Source organism: Cynocephalus volans, chromosome 1 (genome assembly GCF_027409185.1).
Source record: "Cynocephalus volans isolate mCynVol1 chromosome 1, mCynVol1.pri, whole genome shotgun sequence".
Classification (NCBI taxonomy): Eukaryota; Metazoa; Chordata; class Mammalia; order Dermoptera; family Cynocephalidae; genus Cynocephalus; species Cynocephalus volans.
The window spans coordinates 299,230,671-299,254,356 of NC_084460.1; the positions used below are offsets into that span (position 1 = coordinate 299,230,671).

The 23,686-nt window shown below is 51.9% G+C and overlaps 1 long non-coding RNA gene across 1 annotated transcript; it reads right to left on the reverse strand.

Moving 5' to 3' along the window:
• Positions 1–12,971: 12,971 nt before the first annotated feature.
• LOC134377872 (uncharacterized) lies at positions 12,972–17,326 on the reverse strand. Its single transcript, XR_010023584.1, has 3 exons — positions 16,930–17,326; positions 16,125–16,294; positions 12,972–15,794 (listed from the first exon to the last, which is right to left on the reverse strand). It is a non-coding gene; the product is annotated as an uncharacterized LOC134377872 (long non-coding RNA).
• Positions 17,327–23,686: the final 6,360 nt, after the last annotated feature.

Here is a 23,686-nt window from a genome sequence, read left to right on the forward strand (position 1 = left end):
TACCACTGCAGGGAGGTGTCTGGTGATCATGCCCATTGATGGCTGCCAATCAAGTTCTGTAGCCCAGAAAAGAATCCAGAAGCATCCCCTTTCGAGAAGTGTCCTGGCCAGGCTTAGAACTGTCGAGACGGGTTACAGTTCTGCATTGTGGTTACAGCCACACCACTGGATACCCGCCTCAGCTCCTGGGGTCCCTTTTTCAGGTCGGGAGAGCTCATCTTCCAGCTGCTACAGGTGCTGCTGACAAAGGCTCACATCTGTATGATTGTCCTTGAGCAACGGGAGCCACCTCCCCAGAGGTGCCAGGAAGTTTTGTCCCCCTCCAGAGGGGAGGCCCAAAGCCAAAAACTGACAGAAGCAGGGGTGTAATGCCCTGCAGGGAAGATTCAGCATGTGCTCCACGGATGCCGTGAGAGCAGGTGAGGCTGCACTTCACCTGACGCCCCCTGCCCTCACTTCCTGCCCTGTCCTCTCCTGCTTCCCTCCCTCCTTTACTAGTGTCCCCTAGGACACCCCTTGGTCAGTCACTTGCAGGAGAATCCATCTCAGGCTCTGCTTCCAGGGAGCCAGACCTAAGACAGGTGTGAGCCAGAAAGTCTGGGTCAAATCCCAGGTGCGCTGAGTCACCTGGCCAGCTACTCAACCTCCCCAGGCCTCCGTGTCCTCCTCTGTAAAATAAGGATAATAGTATTCCTTGCCCATAAGGGTGCTGTGCAGATCGCATACATGTGTTAACACGTTGACGTGTTTGGGGTGTACCTGCCCATCAAAAGTGCCTGGAGATGTCAGCTATTCCTCACCTGCAGGGGCAGGTGGTCATCTCTGAGAGACCTATCCGACACCGATGCACATTCCTCCATCCTTCTAGACCATAGTGGTCCAACCCAGCCAAGTACCGACCCGTAGTTTTCATGTTAAGCATATTCATTTTGGGGTGTCTTATCCAGAACCTGAGATTGAAAGATCATTTTCAGGGAGAAAGTTTGAAGAACTGGTGAAGCTTAAATAAATAAGTAAGCACGGTCTCTGCAGGATGCTGTGAGCAGATGACGACACAAGCCTGGCCGCATGTCACAGTCAGCTGCGGAGCTTGTTACCGATGCTGGCCCCCCCGCCTGCAGCCTCCACTCTCCTCACCCCCATCCTATCTCCATCCCAAGGATCTAATTCAGTCCTGTTTGGTGGGGTCATCAAAGCCCTGAATTGGGTCTGAAGGATTGCAGGAGTTATCCAAATGGGGAGGCAGAGGAGGGTCAGGCACCCCAGCAGAGGGGACCGTGAGAGCAAAGGCCTGGGCCCTGGACCTGCGTGGTGCGTGCAGAGGACCACAAGCGTTTCTGTGCAGATGGAACACGAGGGGAAGTCGCCGGTCCAGCACGGAGTGGCTCATGATGCCCTCGATGGTCCTGCTGCTGTGTGGCCACCCTGGAGGACTTGCAGCCCTGCAGATGCTCCCCAGCCCTCTAGCTATCCTTCCTCACACCTCATGCCCCCCACGTCACTGCAGGAGATGATAAATGAAGCTCTGAACGTGGGAGGGGGCTCTGGGACCTGCCGGTCACCTAAAAGGCCTCAAAGTATCTTTGAGAAGCTTCCTTCGTGCCCTCCCTTGTCCCTCTAGGACCTGCAGGGGCCACCTTTGCTGGGTGAGAGGGGGCCAGACAAAGCGTGGGCTGTTTTCCTCCCAGGGTCACAGGACTCACATCCCAAGGGTCCCGGGGCAGCTGGGCAGGTGGCCAGCAGTGCTGGCCCACCCTCAGAGGGGCGGTGCCATGGACCTTCCTTCTCTAGACCCCAGAAGCAGTGACCCATGACTATTTCTCCAGAGGATGCAACCCAGGCCGAGTGACGAGAGCTGGAGTCACTCCCAAAAGGGACCTCACTGTGGGATCTTGAGAGAGAAGAGGGTTCATGCAGGTGCACCAGAGCAATCCACCATGAATTCCCAAATATTTACAAAGCATTTAGGAGCTGACGACACAACAGAGCAAACATGCGTGGCCCCTGGTGGAATTTAGAATGAAACACAGGGACAGACAAGGAAAGTGTGAGTCTATAATCTGGGTTACTTTTGTCATGCATCCCCATCTTAAGATAGTAATACCTAAAATGATTGGAACGGATCTGCGCAACAGAGTGCTATAGGCATAGACAGTGTTATTTAAATAAAAATACTTCAGCAGCCTTACGGGGAAGGCAGGAGGAAAGGAGAGAAGTAGGGAGGAGGAGATACGGGCTGGTCCTTACTCAGGGAGCGCTTCAGCGAGGGGACAGGTGTACCAGCAGGACAGGGAACTCGCAGACGTCCCCAGTCGCTCTCAGCATGAGCTGTTCTGCTGACGTAAGAGTCCCTTCATCACAGTACCTGCGGCATAGAGAGTGTCCTCCTGAAAACTCACAGCCCTTCCGAGATGGGATCATCCATCCGCCGACAATCCTGTTAGGCAGAGGGATTGTTTTTTATGGGTAGTTTTGTCGAAATGTTTCAGAAAGAGGTATGGAATCAAAACTGAACCAAGTTGGTGGCAAAACCTTAACGCTGTGTTATTCCGTTAAATCTGCCATTATGGCATAGTGCCATGAAATGTACATGTTTTTAAGGATCACTTCCAATATCCCAAGCTGGAGAAAGGAATTTGAAATGTCATAATAAGCTACACTGTCTTCTGACTCTTCAGGCTGTCTGCATGATTTCAGAGGCAGCCTCTAAGGGGGGATGGATGCCTGTGGCTCCCCAGTCTCCAAGTCCCCATCTCTGCATCAAATTAAAGGATCAGAAAGTGGCCACAGTGGCCCTCATCAGCCTGGCTCCGTGAACAAGGCTTCATTACCAAGTTCTCAGCTTCTTTAGGACTAAACTGCAGAAAGGCAAAACAAAGACCATTTTCTACAGACTGACACTTCAAGACAAGAATTTTTTCTCAGACGCCATGTGACAATTCCTCCTATAATTAACTTGCCAGGAAACAAAATTACCTCTCCTGATCCAAGCCCCACCACGTAACACTTTTTCCAGCTCATCTCTTTGTCTCTCTTAGTTTAATGACTATTTATAAAGGGGTATGAGTGTATGTATAGGAAGGAATCTCAAATCATGTTAGGAAGAAAAAGCAGATTATAAATTATGTGCTAATCGACTTACCATTTAATTAAATACACTACGTGGGTGTTCAGAAATCAATTCCAAACAGTCTTTATTAGAATGCTTGCTCTAAAGGTGCTGATGGAGGTATCTGTAGCTTTCCGGAACCCTGAGGGATTTCATGGGCACATCTGAGCATACATCTAGAGGCAAGTTGGGGTTCCTCCCTTGTGGCCTCCCTCTCTCTGTCCCCCCCGTATGGAACCCCCTCCATAGCCACGTGGTTAAGGTGAGGTGGGAATGTTAAGAGAGCAGTCCAGGGCAGCCAGAACTTCCAGCGTTTCAAGAGGAGCTGGAAATCTTACTGTTTTGTGTGAAATCTGAATTTTAAAATGTTGGAGCAAATTTTCTTTGAAACAACGTGCATCCTGCAGGCCCCCTGTTGTGACCCCTGCCAGGGAAGGGGGACAGCGGGAGCCAGAAGATCTGAGGACAAGTCTCACTTCCATCACCTGCTCACTGGCAGGGAGAGGTGGCTGGAGGGTCTTTTGTTCTGTTCCCTCCCAGCCCTGCACTTCTGATCTCTCTGCTTCTCATCGCAACCAATAAAAAAAAAAAAAAAAAAAAAAAATTCCTGACTTGAATTTTCTAACCGCCTCCCATTGTAATTTTATTGCAGCATTAACTAAATTATAGATGTGTCTATTCAAACAAGGGCTGGCCAGTGATATTTGAACCAGCTACCCAGATTTTCAACTGTTTTCCATTGACCCATATATTAAAATAGTAGAAGCCTTTGGTCTCATGAGGTTTCTGGACGAGCCTGAATCCAGCGGGAATGACGCTGCAGTTGTGGAATTTCACTAGGCAACAGGCCCCAAACAGAAAATGTTAGCACTTCTGAGGACAAACGCAGCGTTTCTGGTGCCCTCTCCCCCCACCCTTTTCCTTTATCCAGTTTCTCCTCTTTCTTTGCTTTTATTTTTTACTATGCCCTTTAAGTGCTCATGTATATTTTTATTACTATAATTTAAGTATTACCTACCCCCCCCTAAAATGTTCCTTTCTGACTGACCACATTGCCTAAAAGTACCATGCTGGCCTTTTCTTTGGAGTAAGGCTATGCCCTGTTGAAATGCCCGCCCAGGAGGGGCAACGAGTTCATGCTTCATCACTGGGGTCTGGGTGTTCAAGGAGTGGTTCACGGTCAGCCTTCAGCAGGAGGCGAGAAGGGATGTCAATGATGCCAGACAACTGGTCAACCCTGGAGTAAGGCCAGCCCAGGAGGGAGCAAGGTCAGTGTCAAGGTCCAGCCAAGGGTCTGTGACCTGGAGATTGACTCAGGCACCAGCGTCACCCAGAGGGAGGCATAGAGTTGTGTACAAGAGCAGCTCTACTGTACCCTCTCTGTGCCACTTGGAATGTAAATATCTGCTAAATGAAGACAAATTAAGAGACCGCCCCCTTCATACAGTTTATTTTCCCTCCTTTTAATGTCATGGAGCAGAGTGGTCCCCCGGAGATCGAACCAAGTAGCTGTTTCTCCTCATCTTCATCTGCAAGACTCTGCAGAGAACTCACTCCGTGGGGATTTGGGTTGAAAAGGGGAATGTGCCGAAAAGGGAAGAGGGAAAGAAGCTTGGGAGTGTCGCGGGTTGGATGGTGGCTGCAGAAAAGATATGTCCCTATTCTAACCCCCGAGCCTCAGAAATATCTGTGAAAAGAGTCTTTGCAGGTGTAACTAAGTTAAGGATTCTGGGGTGAAATTATCCCAGATAAGCCCAGGTGGGCCGGAAATCCAATAAACAGTATTCTAATAAGTGACAGAAGACAGAGGACCCTGACACGGGGAGAAGGGTGAGAAGCCACATGAAAATGGAGGCAGAGGCTGCAGTGATGTGGCCACAAGCCAAGGAACTCCTGGCGCCACCAGAAGCTGGAGAGGCAGGAGGGAGATTCTGCGAGAGCCCCTGAAGGGAGCACGGCCCTGCCACACCTGGATTCCAGACTTCTAGCCTCCAAGACTGTGAGAAAACTAATTTCTGTTATTTTAAGCGACCAAATTGGTGGTGACTAGTTATGGCAGCCCCAGGAAACCAACAGAGGGATGGGGTCCCGCAAGCACCTTGTCCAGTGAGGACATGAGCTTATTTGGGGGGTGGGGAGGGTCAATGGAGGGGCACTGGGCTGGGGGTGACCTAGACACTGGAGGCCTCTTCTTTGAGCAGCCCCAGAAACAGCCGAGGTCATTGGACCAGAGAAGGCCACTCCACGGAGCACCTTTGAAGACCCAGGAGCCCGGTGGACGCTGCCCACTCCGAAGACAGCTTGCTAAGTCACTGGTCACTGTGGGAGTGGACCCACAGGCGACCAGCTCCAGATGTCATCTGCCGGCCATCCAGTCCCAGCATGAGCAGACTGAGGCCCTCGCCCACTCTGAGCCCTCACAGACCTAACTGTCCAGCCTCCGGGGGACTCAGCCCCACAGCACCCCAGGCCACTTCATGCCTGGACATGGGGAAGAAAGGAGCTGCTGTACTTGAACTGTGGGGTCAGATGAGCAGGGTAAACCCCTTCTAAGCAGGGAGGAATGCAGGAGGATAAATGCCATGTTCATTTTATTTTTAAATTTTGAATTAAAAAATAAAAATACCTGGGGGAGTTTCAGTTTTAAGATCCTGGAGGAGAAATGTTTCCACTCCCATCTTCTCTCAAAAATCTCCTTTTAGCAAGGAGAACAGGGAAACAGGGACTAAAATGTCACCTTCAATGAAACCAGGAGATATTTATAGTCCCAAATCACAATGTGAAAGCAGGAGGGAGGTGGATGGATGGAAAGTGCACGGCAGGACAGGAGAAGGTGGCACAGAAGGACCCACAGAAGGGAGAGCACTGAGAAGACACCAGGAAGGCTCAGGAACTGGAGGTGACATGTACCATAGGTCGTGGGCAGGGACTTCTAGAAACAGGACCTGGAGTAAAAGTCTGTACAGGAGCCCTCGGGCCTGGGCTCCACCCCACCCACTCCTGCCAATAAACAGGAGGTTTATTCTCTGCAGAAAGTGAACCAGGGAAGCCAAACTTGCAGCGACACCAGGCAGAGAAGAGGCCAGGGAAGAGTGGCCAGACTGAAGCCTGGCAAGTGGAGGAGATCTGCCTGCTGCGGAAAGCCTGCAGCCTGCCGTCCAGCCCGACACCAGCAGCCCCTGCCCCAGCCACGCGGGCCATCGGATAGTCCTCTTCTGGAGAAACCAAACTGCCCCCGAGAAATCAGCTACAGAGGCTGACAGCTGGGGGTCCCTAATGGACAAGCCTTGGTCACCTTGTAGGACAGCCCAAGTCACCCACAGTTAGGGACCCTCCCACCATCAACCCGAGGCCCCAACTGTAAATACGTGCCTGACGTAGAAGTCAAAACCAACAACGTCCAACAAATGGGGGGAAGGGGAGCTCTGAGTTAAAGCAAACACTAAAGAAAGCAGAACAGCCTTCAAGGAAACCGTGTTTTATAACCTCAGAGAAATAAGATAAAATAATGTACTCTTCGAGCAAGAGCAGCATGGTATTCTAAATTTTTTAAAAACAGAATATTTAACTGCCACTTGGTAGTTAAAAATACAAGGATCAGAACCAAAAAAAAAAAAAAAGAGAGAGAGAGAGAGAGAGAGGTAGTAAAAGGAAAAGACAACAAAGTTGAGAAAATCTCCAAGAAAGCAGAACAAAGCTAGAAGGAGGTTACGTGTCCGGGAAAGTGTAACAGTGACCGAAGGACACATCGGTCCCAGGAGTCTCAAAATGGAGAGAGCAAAGGATGAAAGACTGACACGAGGAAACTTCCCAGAATTGAAGGACTTGAGTGAAAAGACTGAAAGGGACTGAAATCAGCCCCATGAACCCTGGCCGTGCCCCTCGAGTCCGGCCCATGGAGGACAGTGACGCCCTCACCTTCCCTGGGCCTTCTGTGGAATCACTGTCCTTATGTTAGGATTTTTTAAATTTTGGTAACACTAACATTTGGTGCTGTTTCCACACTGAGCAAGTTATCTGAAAATTGAATCTGGAAGTTAAAAACCCGTAATCACTACACACAGAGACATAACACACACACACTTAATGTCCATACGGTCATGGGCTCACCACGATGTCAGTCAACACTAGCCATGCATAGGGCAGTGGTGGCATGAGATTATAACCACATGTCAGCATACCTTTCCCATGTTTAGACACACTTGGACGCACAGACCCTTCCGTCGTGTCACAGTCACACACAGTGGCCTGTGGCAGGCCCGCAGCACGGGTGTCCAGCGCCTCGGGCTTTGCAAGTGCCCTCCTGGACGTTCCCACGGCCGCCAGGTGGCCTGACCACACCATTCCTCCTAAACATGGCCCAGCGTCAAGTGACACATGACTGTATATGTCACCGCCCATCTAGCTAACGTGTGGGGACGACACTTTCTTCACTGGAAGGCCACCAACCCAGCTGAAAGGGACCTCTGGACGCGGGTCCTTTCCACACTCCACCAACTGCCTGGCCGTCTCCTTGAGACTCTCTGGAGCCTCAACTGTCCACGCCGTTCACCATCTCCTCCTTTCCCAGAGACGCCTCACAGCCTTTCCCCAGCCTCTTCACCTCCTTAGTTATTGTTGTTCTTGCTGGTTGCTTGTGTGTGTGTGTCCATGTGTCTCCGTGTTTGTGTGAGTGTGTGTGTGTCTGTGTCTGTGTGTCTGTGTGTCTGTGTGTGTGTCTGTGTGAGTGTGTATGAGTGTGTGTGGGGAGGTGTGTCTGTGTGAGTGTGTGGGCTGGGGCATCTGCAAGGCAGGCACGAAGATGGTGGGGAGTGGGTGAGGTGTGCAGGCCGTACGGCCTGTGCTGGTGGAGACCCCGGCAGCAGGAGCGTGCCCCGCTCGCCTCCAGCCTCTGAGCTGAGGCATCCGTAAGCCAAGCCCAGGCTCCCTTCCTCCTTCAGCGGGTCACACGAGACCCACCGCGGGTGGTTGGTGCTGGTTGGGGGAGGCACTGGCCAACTGTGGTGGGTGGCGTGGAGGTCTAGGGCAGCCACTCGTGCTGTGCACTCCTGTCCTCTGGTCCTACTCAGGCTCTATCCCGGATGTGCCACTTCCTTATTAACATGGACTGCCTGGGCACACACAGCTGCACGACTTGCACTCTGCACTCTTGAAACCTTCAAGGAGACCCTGATGTGTGCCCTCCCCTCCCTTCCAGCACATGGTGTTATGTTGACTCCCTATCATAGTGGGTGGGAGGTGGAATTTCAGGGGTTTCTACTCGGTCTTCCCCATGACAATAGCTCTCACTCCATACTCTGACAACCCACCACGGGTGTTAGACCACGGCCAAGTATATCGATCCCAGTCACACAGCAGGCACCGAAGGCAGCACTGAACGCAGCACACTGACAACCAGCTGCTCCCAGGTCCTCGTCCGTACTGTTGCCTTCGTATCTTCCAGTACATGGAATCATCCGCTAGTCAGGGCTATCCTCTTCTCTGGGACATTGTTCCAGGTCACCACCATTAAAAATGTTGGCATCTGGGCCACCTTCTTGGGATGGGGACTATCCATAGCCCACATGTTACTAGGGATGGGGTCTCCTTGCCAGCCAAGCAGTAGGCATTCCAGAACAGACTCAGGTGCCTGGTGAAGGAAAGACCTGGCAGGGGGTGGACAAAAGCCCTTCGACCTGGGTGGCCTAGGCGGCCCCAGGAGCAGCAGGTGTGGCCAGGTGGGAACCCGGTGGAGTTCACCCTGGCTTTGGATTCTGCGTCCCACTGGCTGCCGCGGCTCCTGCTGGTCCCAGACTGTTGACAGCTCCCTGGTGACCAGGCTCCCCATTGAATGTGACCCCACGTGACCCCTTGTATGGCCCTGGATCATCGCCACCCCTATGGGGGAGCCTCACGCAGGCAAAGCTTGGAAGCAGGGGGAGTGCGGTGCCTTCGTGGAATAACCTGGAGTGGGCAGAGTCAGAGGGCAGGACGGACAGATCCTGCTGGGCCCAGCCTCACCCTCACCAGGGCTTCAGTGGACGCTGACGGACCAACAGCCATGTGGATCGCGTTCTTTGCTGAAGAAAACACTGCATTTTTTCCACATATTGAGCAACACCCAGTCCTGACTCTGTAGCTAAAATTTCCACAGATGTTCCTTTGGGCTTGGTTGCTGCAATGTTGCAAAGGCAGTGGAAATGGAGCACAGGTGTTCAGGTGCATGGCTGGGGCTGACAGTCCTGCAGAGAGAACACCTGGCAGAGCGACATGAGTCACAGGGAGGAGATCTCAGGCAGAGCAGTGTTCTCTGCTGTGGGGAGAGAGAGGGAAAGAGGGAGAGGAGAGAAGAGGAAAGCAGGGGAGGGCAGGGGAAGGGAGGAGAAAAAACTGTGAGTGCGCCGGCTTGACAGTGACAGTCGACCCGGACACGGACTGAGCACCCTCCACCAGTAACCTTGGGAAATGAGGAGGGGTCAGATGTTCTCCAACCAAGGGTCATTTCCATTTCCTGCCACAGACATCTACAAAATACACATATTTTGTTATAATAGGTTCATTGGTTCAGGTCCTTTCTAGAAGCTGAGGCAAGAAGAGATGACATGTGCACAAATCCCCTGCTGGAAACACCATGAAGGGGGCGGGAGAGCCTGCAGACCCCATCCAAGGAGAAGGGGAAGCAAGGAGGACTGGGGGGTGGGAGGGCATCAGACTCCAGCACACTTCTAAGAAGGGAAGTCCTGGAGCCAAAGTCTCCCATTGGAAGGGCCCCACAGCTCGCAGGAACAGGCCTGGGGTGGCCAGAGCAAAGTGTGACCTTCGTTAGAGGCAGCCCCAGCCATGCTTCCAGACGGGCAGCGGGAGCCCCGTCTGCCAGCCTCACCTGCTTGCAGCGTCTGCACCTGATGCTTCTGTCAGCAGCCCCTTTATCCTGGCTCTGACCCTCCACATTGCAGCTCAGAGACCCCCAGAGGAGGTAGCCCCCACCCCAATTGCTGCCGCACCCCCTCGGGGCACTTCTCACTACCAGAAATTATCTTCTTGATGCAATTTGCTTCCTTGCCAGCTTTCTGCTCCACCAGAATACCAGCCCCCTGAGGGCAGGAACTTTGCCTACGGTGTCAACCTCCTGCCCCCAGGCCATTGCCAGACATGCAGCAGGTGTTCAAATGTTCGTGAGATGAAGGATAAATGGATGGAGGGAGGGAGGTCTCCTTGACAAGTTATTCTATTGACACAGGGATTTCAAAACTATGGAAAGCTTAACTCATCCAATTAGAATAACACGTAGAGTTTTGCCTTATTGATATCATAAAACTCATTTATATGTGTTAAAAAATAAAATCACCTCATCCTCTCATTATGAGCACAGCCCTCACAACTCTCTCAATTTTATTATTCTCAGCAGAGAGCTTGTGATACACAAAACTACAAGTGGTATCATTTCTATGCCTCTGTTAGTCTTTCCAAATAAAAACATTCCTTAACCAGGAGTGGGAAAAGAGATTTGATATCAAATCATGCAACCTTATTTTTTGTCAACAATGCGGAATTCAACTTTTGCAGATGAAAATTTAACATCAATGCATATTGACGTTCATAGGTTTCAAGGCATGGTCAAACCTAGGTATAAAGGTACTTCTATCTCACAATCTTACACAAACGGTGCCCTTATCGTAGCCTGTTTAGGCTGCTATAACAAAATCCCATAAACCAGGCTGCTGATAAACAACAGAAATGTATTCGCCACAGTTCTGAGGGCTGGGAAGTCCAAGATCAAGGCACCAGCAGATTTGGTGTCTGGTGAGGGCCCATTTTGAGTTCACAGATGGCATCTTCCAGCTGTGTCCTTACATGGTAGAAGGGGTGAACAAGTTCCCTTGGGCCCATTTTATAAGGACACTTATCCCATCCTGAAGGACTCCATGCTCATGAACTAATCACCTCTCAAAAAGCCCGGCTTCCTCGCTGTTGCCTTGGGGATTAGGATTTCAACACACGAATTTTGGGAGCACACAAACATTCAGACAGTACCCTCTTCACTCAAGGGCAGAATATAAAGATAAATATGTGGAGCAGGCTAATTAGGAAAAACCAAAGCCACCGAAATCAGAAACAGCCCCTGAGAAAGCTTCATTTTAAGGCAGTGTTACATTATAGTTTTTATGAATAGGCTTCATTTTTTCAAAGAAGAGAAAAAAATCCCAATGCATTTGTTACTATGTCAAAGTTCATAGACTTTTGCATGACACTTCAGTATATGAATTATTCCAGAGGATACACAGACCCTTTGAAATGAAAACAGCATGGGGGAAAACCCGGGTTACTGTCCAATGAGGGTGACATTGTGCTGCAACGTTAATGATTAACCACTTGTACGGCTGTTTGAATTTCAGGATGGGAGGCAGCGAGGTGGCCAGAGGACCTGGACCTCTGCACAGTTCCGAGGCGTCTCCAGTCCTCCCTTCCTTCCTGTCCCGCTTCAGGTGGGTTTTGCAGGCCTCCCAGATGTTTCCCTGGAGACACTGTTTCCCTGGCTCCCAGGCAGTGGTGTGTACAAGATCTTGTCCGAGAAACTAGCTTCTTCCAAAGAGGAAGAAATGGAGTGGGCCTGGGTAAGGTGACAAGCAAGGAGCCCACGCTGGCGATAAGTACCCCTGCTAGGGCCTCCCGAAGGAAAAGCAAATCCCCACCACCTGTCAGGCTGCTTTCCCACGCAGTCCCTCAGCCCCTCCCTCCAACAACGTTTGCTGGGGGTCCCACATTTTCCAATGAAGCCATTGAGGCCCGAAAGGTCAAGAGGTGGGCTGCAGTCCCAGGACTGGTAGAAGCCGGGCCTGAATCTGAGCCACGTGTGGAGGTTCCAGAGGTTTCTCTTTGTCCACACATCTGTCTGTTAGTCAAGACTGACTTTGGAGCTAGAGGCACTAACTAGGACATTTGTCATTTCTCCATTCATTCAAGGATTCTTGAACTGTTCTCAGACCTGGGGACACAGCACTGAGCAAACAGGACAAGATCCCTGTGCCCTACACAACACTCAGCAAATGCAAAGCTCCCAACAGTGGCTGGCATGGCAGAGGCGGGTGTCCCCGACCCTCCTCTGCACCCTGGCTTCAAGAGAAAAACACTCTCCCCTTCTTGCCCAGGGGTCACCCCGTTCCCTCCAGGACAGCCAGTTGTCCCCTTTCCTGGTACTTCTGGCCCTCACTGTCCTCTGGGCCTGGGCAGGTGATGAAGCCAAGACAGGGCAGGACCCTCAGGACAGATGGCTGGGCCCTGGGCAGTCTTGGCCAGAGGTGGAAGGACCCAGAGCTGCCAGACATAGGTCCTGGTGCCTCTGGGGGCAGGAGCCATAAGGCCATAACCTTCAGGATATCCTGGCTGGGACAAGGGACTAGGACCCACACTGCCCTGCAGGAAGGATTCCCAAGACAGTGTGGGGAGGGTTTCTCTGGGCTGTCAGAGGGGCCATTTCATTAAAGAATACAATGTCAGGCCTACCTTTGGAGGGTCTTCTTGAGAAAATGGGTCACAGCCTCAATTGCCAATGAACCCCACCTCCCACCTGGACCAGTGACATTAGAATTCAACCAGAGAAGGAGGCTCTGGGACCCTGCAGCAGTCCAGTCTCTCCTCTGGGGCACACAGCAGTGGGGGCGGGGACCTGAGGGGGGTGTGCAGCAGGCCAGACCCCTCCCCCACATCTGGAAGGTTCTGGGCGCAAGTGGTCCTTCCAGCCCCTTGTCATTTCCTGATCTGAGCAGATTTTTACCAGGCTGAAGAGAACACCCAGAAAAGAAGGAAAATAAAACTCCTCTTCAGAATGCCAAGATGTATCTTTGTAATTTAAAAGAGTGGAAAAATAGGATATGTCTGTGGCCCATTTTTTGATTGGGAAGTTTTATTTATTCAACTGTTCCTTGTTATTTCTCTTCCCACCACCACAGGATGAGGGCAGGTCTGATCTGTGGGACCCTCTAATCTCAGGGAGACGGCGGGTGGGGCCCGGCCTTGCCCCCTCTCAGGGCTGTGGAGCTCTGGCCCTCCTGCCCTCTCTCTCTCTCTCTCTCTGTCTCTCTGTCTCTCTCTCTCTCTCTCTCACTTGACAATCCACCCAAGCTTCCCAATGTTCTCATCAAGATCTCTAAGTTAGCACTTTTGTCAAGGATTTTCAAAAGCATTTTCAGGAAACCCAAGCATTTCCTGTCCAGCAGGAGCCATGCTGAAACACTCCTCTGGGAGCAGGGACTCGGGGACTCAGGACTTGGGTTCAGGGGCATGTGTCACAGAAGGGCTCAGAAGGAAACGGAGTCCCAGGGGCTTGCAGTTTGTTGGCAAGGCCGAACAGATCGTTTTCGTCCATTTCTCTGCCACTGCTGCTTTTTCCACAAAAGACGCCAAGCGCTGCTCGTGTGTCGCTTCCTTAGAGAACCAGACACCTCCCGGGGCTCTCCAGCTGGTGGAGCGCACCGTCCTGTCTTCTTTCTGCAGCTGGTCGAGTCGATTCTTCTCAGGCCAAAAATGACTGCACAGTGTCATGTGCACAGCGCTCCATGGGATCATCTGTTCACCGAGCATGTGTCCAGAACCTTCTATGGGTATGTCGCAGAAGACAGGAGAGAGAGTTGAGACCCCAGCCTTGGGGAGGTTGGCCTAGTGAGGGCTCCTGTAACTAAGTGAAAGCCGGGGCTGTGAGTGAGGAGCTGGGCACACTGCCGCAGGAGGGACAGAGGAAGCGTGAGGGGACGCTGAGATATTAGAGGAAATTCTAACCAGAGTACTGATGCTGGAAAGTTCTGGAAGGTGAGGTTGGAGAGGGCAGCTGGGCTGTGGAGTGCTTGAAAGCCTGGCCGTGACTAAGTGAGAGGAGACGCCTCAAGGCTCATGGGCACAGAAGGACAGGGCCCGACACTGTCCCAGTGGGCAGAGGCAGGCTCAGGGAGGCGGGGCTTCCCCAGCCAGGGCCACAGTGAGTTTGTGCTGCGGACGGTGTCATGATGGGAAATGACAGTGGCCATCTGAGCTCTGATCACCAGCAGATAACGTACCTTCATGAATCCCAGAGGGCAAGAAACAGGCGGTTTTCACACCACACATATAAACAGTACATTTTTCCTGAAAACATTTTCTTAAAGCAAGCATCATGGTGCTGGGAAAAAGCATAAACCTGGCCATGAGGAAGCCCGAGGCGGTGTCCAGGGTCTGGCACTAAGTACAGGTCAGGTGCGACTGGCAGAGAGCCTGGCTCCTCATCCCTGCAGAGCAGGGACAAAGCCAACGTCAGAGACAAAGCCAAGCCGAGTTCCTCCTCAACACCCACCAATGTCCCCAACCCCATCCTCAGCCCAGCCTTTGTTCACCCCTACTACACACACTGCCGGCAGGGTACATCAACGCGTGGACAGGTGGCACTGGCCTCCCCCGATCCCCAGCCGGGCTCTCTGCTACATGCAGCTGCAGCCAGGGTCCCCAGCCTGGCTCGCACCAGACTAGGGTCACTGAGGAGGACAGAGGATCTCTCTCTCAGCTCCAGTTCAGAAGTCCCTGGGGTGGGGGGTGGGGGGACTCTGGTGGCTTGCCTTGGGTCTCAGGCAGAGGCCCCAGGGCAGCAAAAAGAGGTGCTTCACTGCAGAAAGTTCTACCGGACAGCACAGAGCCCGGCAGAATGGCCCTCCAGATCCTTCTGCCGAAACTCTGCACCGAGAGCTCTTGTTTGTCCAGACATGGCCCTTTGTCGGAGAAGCCATCCACGAATGTTTTCTCGCTCTGTGCCACTTGTCTTTTCATGCTCTTCACAGGGTCTCTCACAGAGCGAAAGCTTTCAATTTTGATGAAATCTGATTTGTCACTTTTTCCTTTTATGGATTGTGCTTTTGATTCCAAGTCCAAGAATTCTTCACCTAGGTCCCAAAGATTTTCTCCTTTTTTCTTCTAAGAGTTTTATGGCTTTCTTGTTTTACGGTTAAGTTCATGATCCGTTCTGAGATCAATTTTGTATAAGATGCGAGGTTCAGGTTGAAATTCATCTTTTCGCCCATGGGTATCGATTGCTCCATGGGATTGCTCTGCGCCTCTGTCGAACATCAGGAGAGCGACCTGCGTCAGCGTTCTTGTGCGGCTCAGCGAGCCGCTGAGTAAGCCATGAGGACCGTGTGCGGCACTTGGCTCCATGCTGGCCTCCAGGATGTGTGCACCCCTGCAGCGTGAGTACAGAAGAATCCAGCCCCCTTAGGCCCAGGTGAGCCCTCCACAGGCCAGAAGCCATTTCTTCTCCTGTCATCCAGCCCAACTGTGGCCTCTGCAGCTCCCCGGAGGCACACGCAAGCCCTCGATAACCAAAAAAGGGATCAATCGGCCAAAAGTCTGCCCAAACAAGCATATCCAGGAATCCCCCTTTGCATGCAGGACCCCATCGCTAGCCTGGTGGTGGAGGCAGCTGGGGAAGGGGAGGGAGCAGACAGCCCTGATTTCCTTGCACTGGAGGATAAGGCACAGGGCTCGCCTGCCCCCATAAGCTCCAATGTCAACCATCTCTGGGGCTCCTGACCCCCTTTTGTGGAGCCCACACTATATGACCACAAAGATTTATCTTTGCATTTTGGGCCCGATCCAACAGCTGTCTTGGGAGCAGTAGCGTCTCCCTCTCTTTTTTAATGCAAGACCCTTTCCTGCTGCAGCTGAGGCCCATTTCCTCTTCAGTCCCCTGTGAAAACGAAAAACAGCTGGGAAACGTCTCTGCGATCACTGAGTGAGCTAAGGCTCATGGACTGAGCCACCACCCCCCTTCCCAGAGTGTTAAGTGCCAAGTGGGGCAGGTTCCATCCTCCCCTGAGCAGCCCACACCCCCCGCCCCTGGTTCCTGCTGGCTTCACTCGGGCAGGTTCCCCCCACCCGACCCCCACGGCCCCTTTGCTGCATTGCTGGGCCTCCTCAAACTGCTGCATCTTGGGGTCACAAGGAAAACCAGTCATACACAGAGATAGGGAGGTGGCCTGCAGAGTGTTTGGTTCAGCCCTACTTAGTGAGCACCTACTGTGTGCCAGGCAGGCTGCTCCATGCTGCAGAGTCAGAGGCGGGCTCCACGCTGTGAATCCTCCCTTCCCCCTGGAACTGTAGCCGCAAAGGACGCCAGAGCACAGCTGAATACCGGGACAGTGGCACGAGGGGAACTCGGGTAAGGGCTTGTTGGGAAGCCAGTACAGCCTGGGGAGTGGGAGAGGCAGGGCACAGTCCAGGGAGAGCGTCCCCACCCCAATTCCTCAACCGTTTGCTGTGGGCTCTGCTCATGGCACTACGGTCCCCATACTCCAGCGGGACAAGGAGGAGTGAGAGATCACAGCTCAACCTCAACCATCACCCTGGAGTGTTGCTGAACTCAAAGATGGGAGCAGCAGAGTAAAGTTATTAAAAACTTTACTTCTTGGTAAATGAGATGATGATAGATTGTGTAAGGGACAGCAAATTGTACATGCACTGTGAGGATGAATGACAAGACTCTGGAGAGGCTTCCCCCAGCCCACCAAGCCCAGACCCCCAAAATCTGAGCTGCTCATTCACTGTCCTCCCCAATGGGTAACCGAGGGAGAAAAATGTGAGAATACGAGATTTTACTACAAAGCTGCAAATGCGTCCCCTGGGAGAGTCCGCCTGTTGAGTCAGTAGCAGAAATTAGTTCCTGCCTGGGCTGGGAGGGATTCACAGGCACAGCCAGCCTGCACAGCCCCCATACCCTGCAGGAGCAGGAGACACGGAGCAGCCTTGAGGACGTGCCCAAGGGCAGGGCAGGGGTGGGGAGGGAGAATCCTGGCAGTCGATTTGCAAAGGCATCCCCACTGTACCTGGGGTGAATTCAGCTCATGCGGGACCCCTCTCCATCCAGCACTTGCAGGCCAGGCAGTAGCTGCTTTGAGATCCTTCGGTGGCAGCAGCCATTCAGCAGGCTCATGGTCACTTCCAAACGTGCTTCTTCTATGTTAATAGGGTTCCCACTACAAAGTACAGAAACCCCAGTTCCAATGGACTAAAGCAAAAAAAAACAGGAAAGTTCAAGAATGGCACCAGTGTTAGTGACAGCTGGATCCAGGGACCCAGGGAAGGTTATCAGGTTCTCTCTCCCTTGCCATTTGGCTCTGCCTGGCTCTCCTCCATTTATTCTCCAGGCAGGCCCTCTCCCCAGCATGGCACAGTGGCCACCAGCAATTCCAGACTTAGGGCCTTCCACTGTAGGGACCAGAGGTCTTCTGTCCCCAGCACCCACATGTCATCCCAAGGAAGACTCTGATTGGCCCTGCTTGGATCACGTGCCCCTCCTGAGCCGATCACTGTGCCCAGGAGGTGGGAACACTCCATTGCCGGCCTGAGCCATGGACTGGGTGACAGATCACAATTAGCATTTCCCCAGAGTCACATGAGTAGGACTATAGGGAAGGGAAGCAGGCAGCCAAAATTTATCTTCACACAGACTTTTACAGAGATCTCTAAAGTTAACAAAGCATTTCTACAGACACTACCTCATTTCCTTCTCACAGCAACCCCTCCAGGTAACAGGGCAGGAACTGTGGCTGCCAGAGGTTGAGTGGCTCATCCAGTGCGACACAGCAAAGCAGGGACGTGACCCTGCGCCCTCTGGATCCAGATCTGGGGCTTTCCCACCGTATGACCCCATCAAACTGGCCTTGGAAAGGAGACACTCCTGCACTGCCCGCCCTACCCTGTCCTATCCCTCACTTCCCATCTCAGCTCCTCTGGCTCTCAGCCCGAGGGCTCTTTGGACACAGGGCGCACTCAGCCCCAGGTGGGCAGGACACAGTGCTGTGCGCTAACAACCCACGGGTAGCCTGCAATCAAGGACAGGTTGCAGGTAGGGATCGTGCCCCCCTCTTCGCCCCTCAGAAGGGACAACTCTGGGGCACATCTACACAGTCCCCAAGAGGTTCCCAGTGAGACTGAGCCCCAGCGACTGTGCAGTCACCTGCTGGTTCACGTACCTGGTCTGGTTGCCCCAGCTCCTCACAGAATCACCTCCCAAATAAACAAGTTGAACTGAATCTCACTTCTCAGGCTACCTTTGAGGAACACAAACTAAGATGCTCAGTGCACCCTAATAAACTGTTGCCAACAAAGCAGATGTAAGTAAATTCTATACAATCAATAAGTCGTGTACCAATGCCCATCAACCCGGGATGGCAAATAGCAGTGCACGGCCACCAGGATTCCCTCCCCCCACCCTTGGAGACAGACATGGCTAAGTGACCACAGTGCTCTTTCCAAAGCCATGTCCCAGCACAGGGGGAGACAGAGCACCCTGGTCACTCAGCCATGCTAGTCCCTCGAAGGGTAAATGAGGGATGGTGGCAAGTGGCCCATTGGCTTGCAGAGCCCACAAAACCATCCAACAAATGTCATTGTCATAATGTCACCAGTTCCCAAAATGGCTAATTTTCCTTCCCTCCATTGCCAGCTTTGCTAAAAGTCACATAGGCAGAAGTATCGGCCTGAAGGTGCCAAGTCCCCAGCTCACCCAACATTCAATGAGGAAATAGAGACACAGAATGTGGAGAGCAGCTAACATGGAACCTGGCCCACCTGGGTGAGTGGCATACTAAAAATAGGCATGACTCATATGGCGGGGGGGGGGGTCCAGCCAGAGCGAGCCCTCCCCCACCTGAAATGCGACCTAAGGCATCCGAGCAGCAGACCGTGTGTATCGTATGTCCAGCCCGGCGTGGGCAGCACACACAGCTGCACGTCTGTCCACACCGGCTCTCACTGGGAGTCACGTGGCTCAGGGAGGCCTCCAGGCTCTGCTCCTCATGTTACAGTGAGCGCTTCTGGAACCATCTGGCCAAGGTGCTTGAGCCCACTTGGAGTCCCTGGATAAACACATCCCGTCACTTAGGAAAACAGAGTTACATTTTCCATAGCAATGAAATAAATCTCTAAAGGGTATTTACAGAAATGTACACTCAGCTAGGAGACAGTGTGGTTTTGCCAGTTAGCTAGAACAGGAAGCCCAGGGTCTTTGCACAGCACAATGAAAAGAAAAAACTGGGAAAGAGAAGGAACAAGAACGAGGAAAGGAAAGTCCAGTTAGGGCCACGTTCAAAATAAACAATTCCTCCAGTTACAGGCAGCCCTGATGCACATGCGGGCCGGGTTCCAGGACTGTGTTTCCAAGTCAGGTGTTTGCAGTTTGGAAAGCATTTTCCCATAGAAACTACACTCATTGATCATAAAGTTAACCCGTAGACGTCTCCTTCTCCAATAACGTATCTGAAATATTTTACATTTTCACTTTCCCAGTCCTCCTCAACATCACTAACAGCGCTGCTTTTGTGAGAAGTTAAATTCTGTTGTGCAGATCGGACAAGGGAGCCCCTCCGTCCTGGAAGGGGACAGAGGTGGGGAGGTCCTGGTGACGGGTTAAAGCACTCACAGGAACATCGGTGGTGGCTGATCCCAAGGCCGCCTCATGTTTTGACGTGACACTCGCCTCTTAGCTCCAGTCACCTCACCTCCAAACAGTCCTGACCTGACGCGCTGCTGTCGGGAGGGTCAAGTGGTGGAAAGCGTGTGGGGCACCAGGACCAGTGCTCAACAAAAGGTAGCTTTTCTCTCTACTGTCACCATTTTGTGAGCAGGAGGCAAGTCATAGCAACATCACAGCATCTCAGGTTTGAGGGGAGCCACTACAGTCCCCAACAAAGAGCAGGACCACATCTGTTGTGTTCCCTAATATGATCCCTGGCCCAGTGTGGGCTCCAACGGGGATTGGATGGAAGGACAGACAGATGGACGGATGGACAGATGGATGGACAGATGGATAAAGATCAAATACATTCCGTTGCCTCTGGCATAAGTCTGGGGTCCTGCTCTCAGGCCCCCTCTGAGCACTGACGCCAGGCTCTGCGGAATCATCTCTTTGTCACAGCTCTTCTTTAGTCTCCTTCCCTGGCTGCTGGTCCTTCCTTGGAGACATGCCCCATGGTCACCCCTCAGCCCGATTCTCCCTTCCCGTCCCCTCTCCATGGGCACCGTCCTCCCGTGGAGTCAGCTCTCATTACCCCACTCACCTCCAGCCTTGGTCTCTTATCTGAGCAGGAAAGTCAAGTCCACTCTGCCTGGTGAGATCCCACTAGCACCTTAAACCCAAATGCCCTCTTTTTCTTGTTCCCGGCCCCCAGCAGATCTGCTTCTCCTCCTGGGTCTCCAGCCTCCCCAAGGACCATGGCCAGCCCCCTCGCAGCCACAGGCTTGACCCTCAAAGCTGCTGTCACTTTTCTCCTCTCCTCCCCCCCATCTAATCAATCAGGGAATGAGGGTGAAGCTGTGGTGTCTGCACAACCCTCCCAGTCTTTGTGTCTTTGCCTTAGTTCAAAGTCATGCACTGATCATCTGTTAAACCAGAAAAGTAACCACTAACTGGTCCAACAAACAAACCCCCAAGTCACCATGGCCAACATGTCACCAGCATCTCTCACTGCATTAGTTATCTATTGCTGTGTGCAAACCATCCCAAGAGTCAGCGGCTCAAAACGACAACCGTTCTATTGTCTCTCATGAGGCTGTGGCTTGACTGGCTTCAGCTGGGAGGTCTTCTGCTCCACAGGGTGCTGGCTAGGGATGTGGGCATCTCAGGCCTCAACTGGTGGGACATCTATGATGGCTCACTCAAGGGTCTGGCACCTTGGCAGGGGTGGACAGAACACTGAGATCAGGAGGAATGGGTAAAGGGCTGCAAATAGAAATGATAGTGTATATTATTGAATATACTAACCATCCTGATGTGAGCATCACATACTGCACACGAGTATTGATGTTCAGCTCTGTACCCTACAGATATGTACAATCATCTTTGTTACCATGGATGGATGGATGGATGGATGGATGGATGGATGGAAGGAAGGAAGGAAGGAAGGAAGGAAGGAAGGAAGGAAGGAAGGAAGGAAGGAAAAAAATTGCAAAATAAAAACATAAAGAAAGAAAAAAAACACTGGGATCAGCTGGAACAGAGGTACCTGACCATCTTTCTCCTTCCATGTAGTCTCAGGGCTTCTCCCTCTCTATTTGGTAAGTCCAGCCAGGTAGCTAGACTTCTTATGTGGTTGCTTAGGGCTCCCCAAAGTGGAAAAGCATCAGCCCCTTAAGAAGGCTTGGGCCCATGACTGGCACACATCACTTCCATCACTTCTATTGGTTCAAGGTAGATGGAAGGCCAGCTCAGATTCAGCCCAGGAGGGCATTGCACAGGTTGTGAATATCGGGAGATGTGGGTCACTGGGGACCATCTCTGAAGACTAGCTGCTGCTCAGTCAGGTCATAGTTCTATGCAGGCTGGTGGCCTCCTCCATTGTATAGCTAACATCATTTGCAACTTGTGGTCCCCAAAGTCATCATGGCAGAAGAGAAGGGAGAGAGATCTGGAGGAAGTAGAATGACTTTTTTTAATGCCTCTGCCCAGAAGTGACCCACCGTGTCCACTCACAAGACATGGGCGAGAACTAATCATGTAATCCCAACTTGACTACAAGGAAGGCATGGAAATTAGGCGAGTTGATGGCTATTTGATCAGCCTAAACTGTCTCTGCTCCATCCTCGTCCTCATGTTCCTTTAAAAGATGGTACCCAGCATTGGTGAGCTTATGCACAGACTCCCACACACTGCTGGAAGTAGCGTGAGCTGGGACAGCCTCGCCTGGAAGGCAGCATGTCCCACCCAACTTCTCGCTTGCTCTAAGCTGAATTGGGGACCACATCACAGACAGGGCCCATCCCACTCTAAGATTCTGTGGGTGTTACTAAGCCAGAGAAAACGAGGGCTTAGTAACGTCAGAACACCAACCTTTCGTCTCCTTTCCAGAGTATTCTGTGGTGTTGGCCAAAATGGAGAGGAATTCATTCCTCTAAAGGGTGGAGGTTGCTTGTGTGACTGCTGGTTCCCACCTAGTAAAGAAGGGTGACACACAGCATCATTGTGGGAGGCAAAACTGGCCACACTGAGCAAGTCGGTCCATGTGCCCTTTTCTCAACACTGTGCCCGATTCAGGGAGCCACATTAGAGCAGAGGTGGAGAACCCAGAGTGAAGTCCAAGAACAACAAAACCACTTGACCTGTAACTGAAGGTGGAAGGGGCTGGGATCAACTCACCAACGGAACAGGAAGTGACTCAGCATCAAATGCCTGCAAATGGCAAGTCGTCAAGAGTGTGGACACGGGCGTCAAACAGACCTGGATCTGAGCACGGTCTCCACCACTTGCCAGCCGTGGGGTATTAGTCATGTAACTTAAGGTCTCTGAATGTCACTTTTCCCACTTGTAGCCAAAGTCACGGTAGCTCCTTCACAGTGTTCTTATGACATTAAGTTAGACAGTGTGTGTTCCGGGCTCATGGTGAGTGCCTGGTACATGTGAATGGTGCTGTTGCTGCTGTTATTTCTACTCCCATCTGTGTTGGAACAGCACGATAATCTCTAGAGAGGAGAGTCATTAACAGTCAATGACACTGACAGTCAAATCCTTAGTGTGGCACAAGAGACCCTCCTATTGCCGGCTCCTGTCGCTCTCTCCAGCTGCAATCCTACCTCACACCACATACCCCATAAGGACGACTGACTTACACTTTGAGCCAGTTACAGTCTTCCGCGCACAAGTCACAGAAATGAACTCGGGGGAACAGAAGCAAACAGAGAATGCTCTGAACCTAAGTAGGCACTGAAGAACCAGGACTCAGGAGGAGCAAGAACCAGGCAGTTCCTGGCGGGGTGGGGACTTCAGAGGCCATTCTACGTGTTCTGAGTCTCACTGATTCCACGGGAAAACAGCCCAGTCTCAGCAGGAGAATCAGTGGCCTGGGATTGTTAAAGTGTGGCTCAGTCAAGGCACTTTAGGGAGAGGGAGGACCGAATTAATGAGGCAGGGTCACTCTCTGGCAATCTGCCTTAGCACAATCAAATCAGAGTTGCCTGGGAGGAGGCGCATACGTCACTAGAGTGCAGGAGACGGTCCACGAGGGTTTGGCCACGAGTATGTTTTATTTTATGTTAGGAAAAACCTACTGAGCACACCGAACTCCTGGTTTTATGGGCATTTCTACTTAGGAAACATACAAAACAGGCCTTTACTCTAAAATAACCCGTTTTAAAGTTAGAAGCAAACAGAGTTGGCACACAGATACGGCAGGTCACAAAAGGGCTTCAAATTAATACAGCTTAAGGAACATGGCCTTAAACAGATAGTTGTAGTGTTCATTATAAATAGAAGCGTCCTAATGAGTTCAGGGTCCTAAATTCAAATGTTTCCAGGGACCAGACAGGAATCTAAATGAGCAGAGTAGGCCGGGTGTGATCACTAGAGAATGGTGAAGGCTGTGGCAAACCAGAGAGGGCAGATTAACTGGCTCAGCCCCACTCGACTGTTGCTATGACGAAACGTGGGTCAAATGTCATCAGATTATCAGTTTTCAGTGAAAAGCTGGTCATCTGTAATTTTTGAGAATTTTTAAATGTGGGCAGCTAACTCAAAAGCCATAAAACAATGTGGGAGCCACACATAGCAGGTCATGGACTGATGCCTGACTGGGGACATGCAGCCTCCGG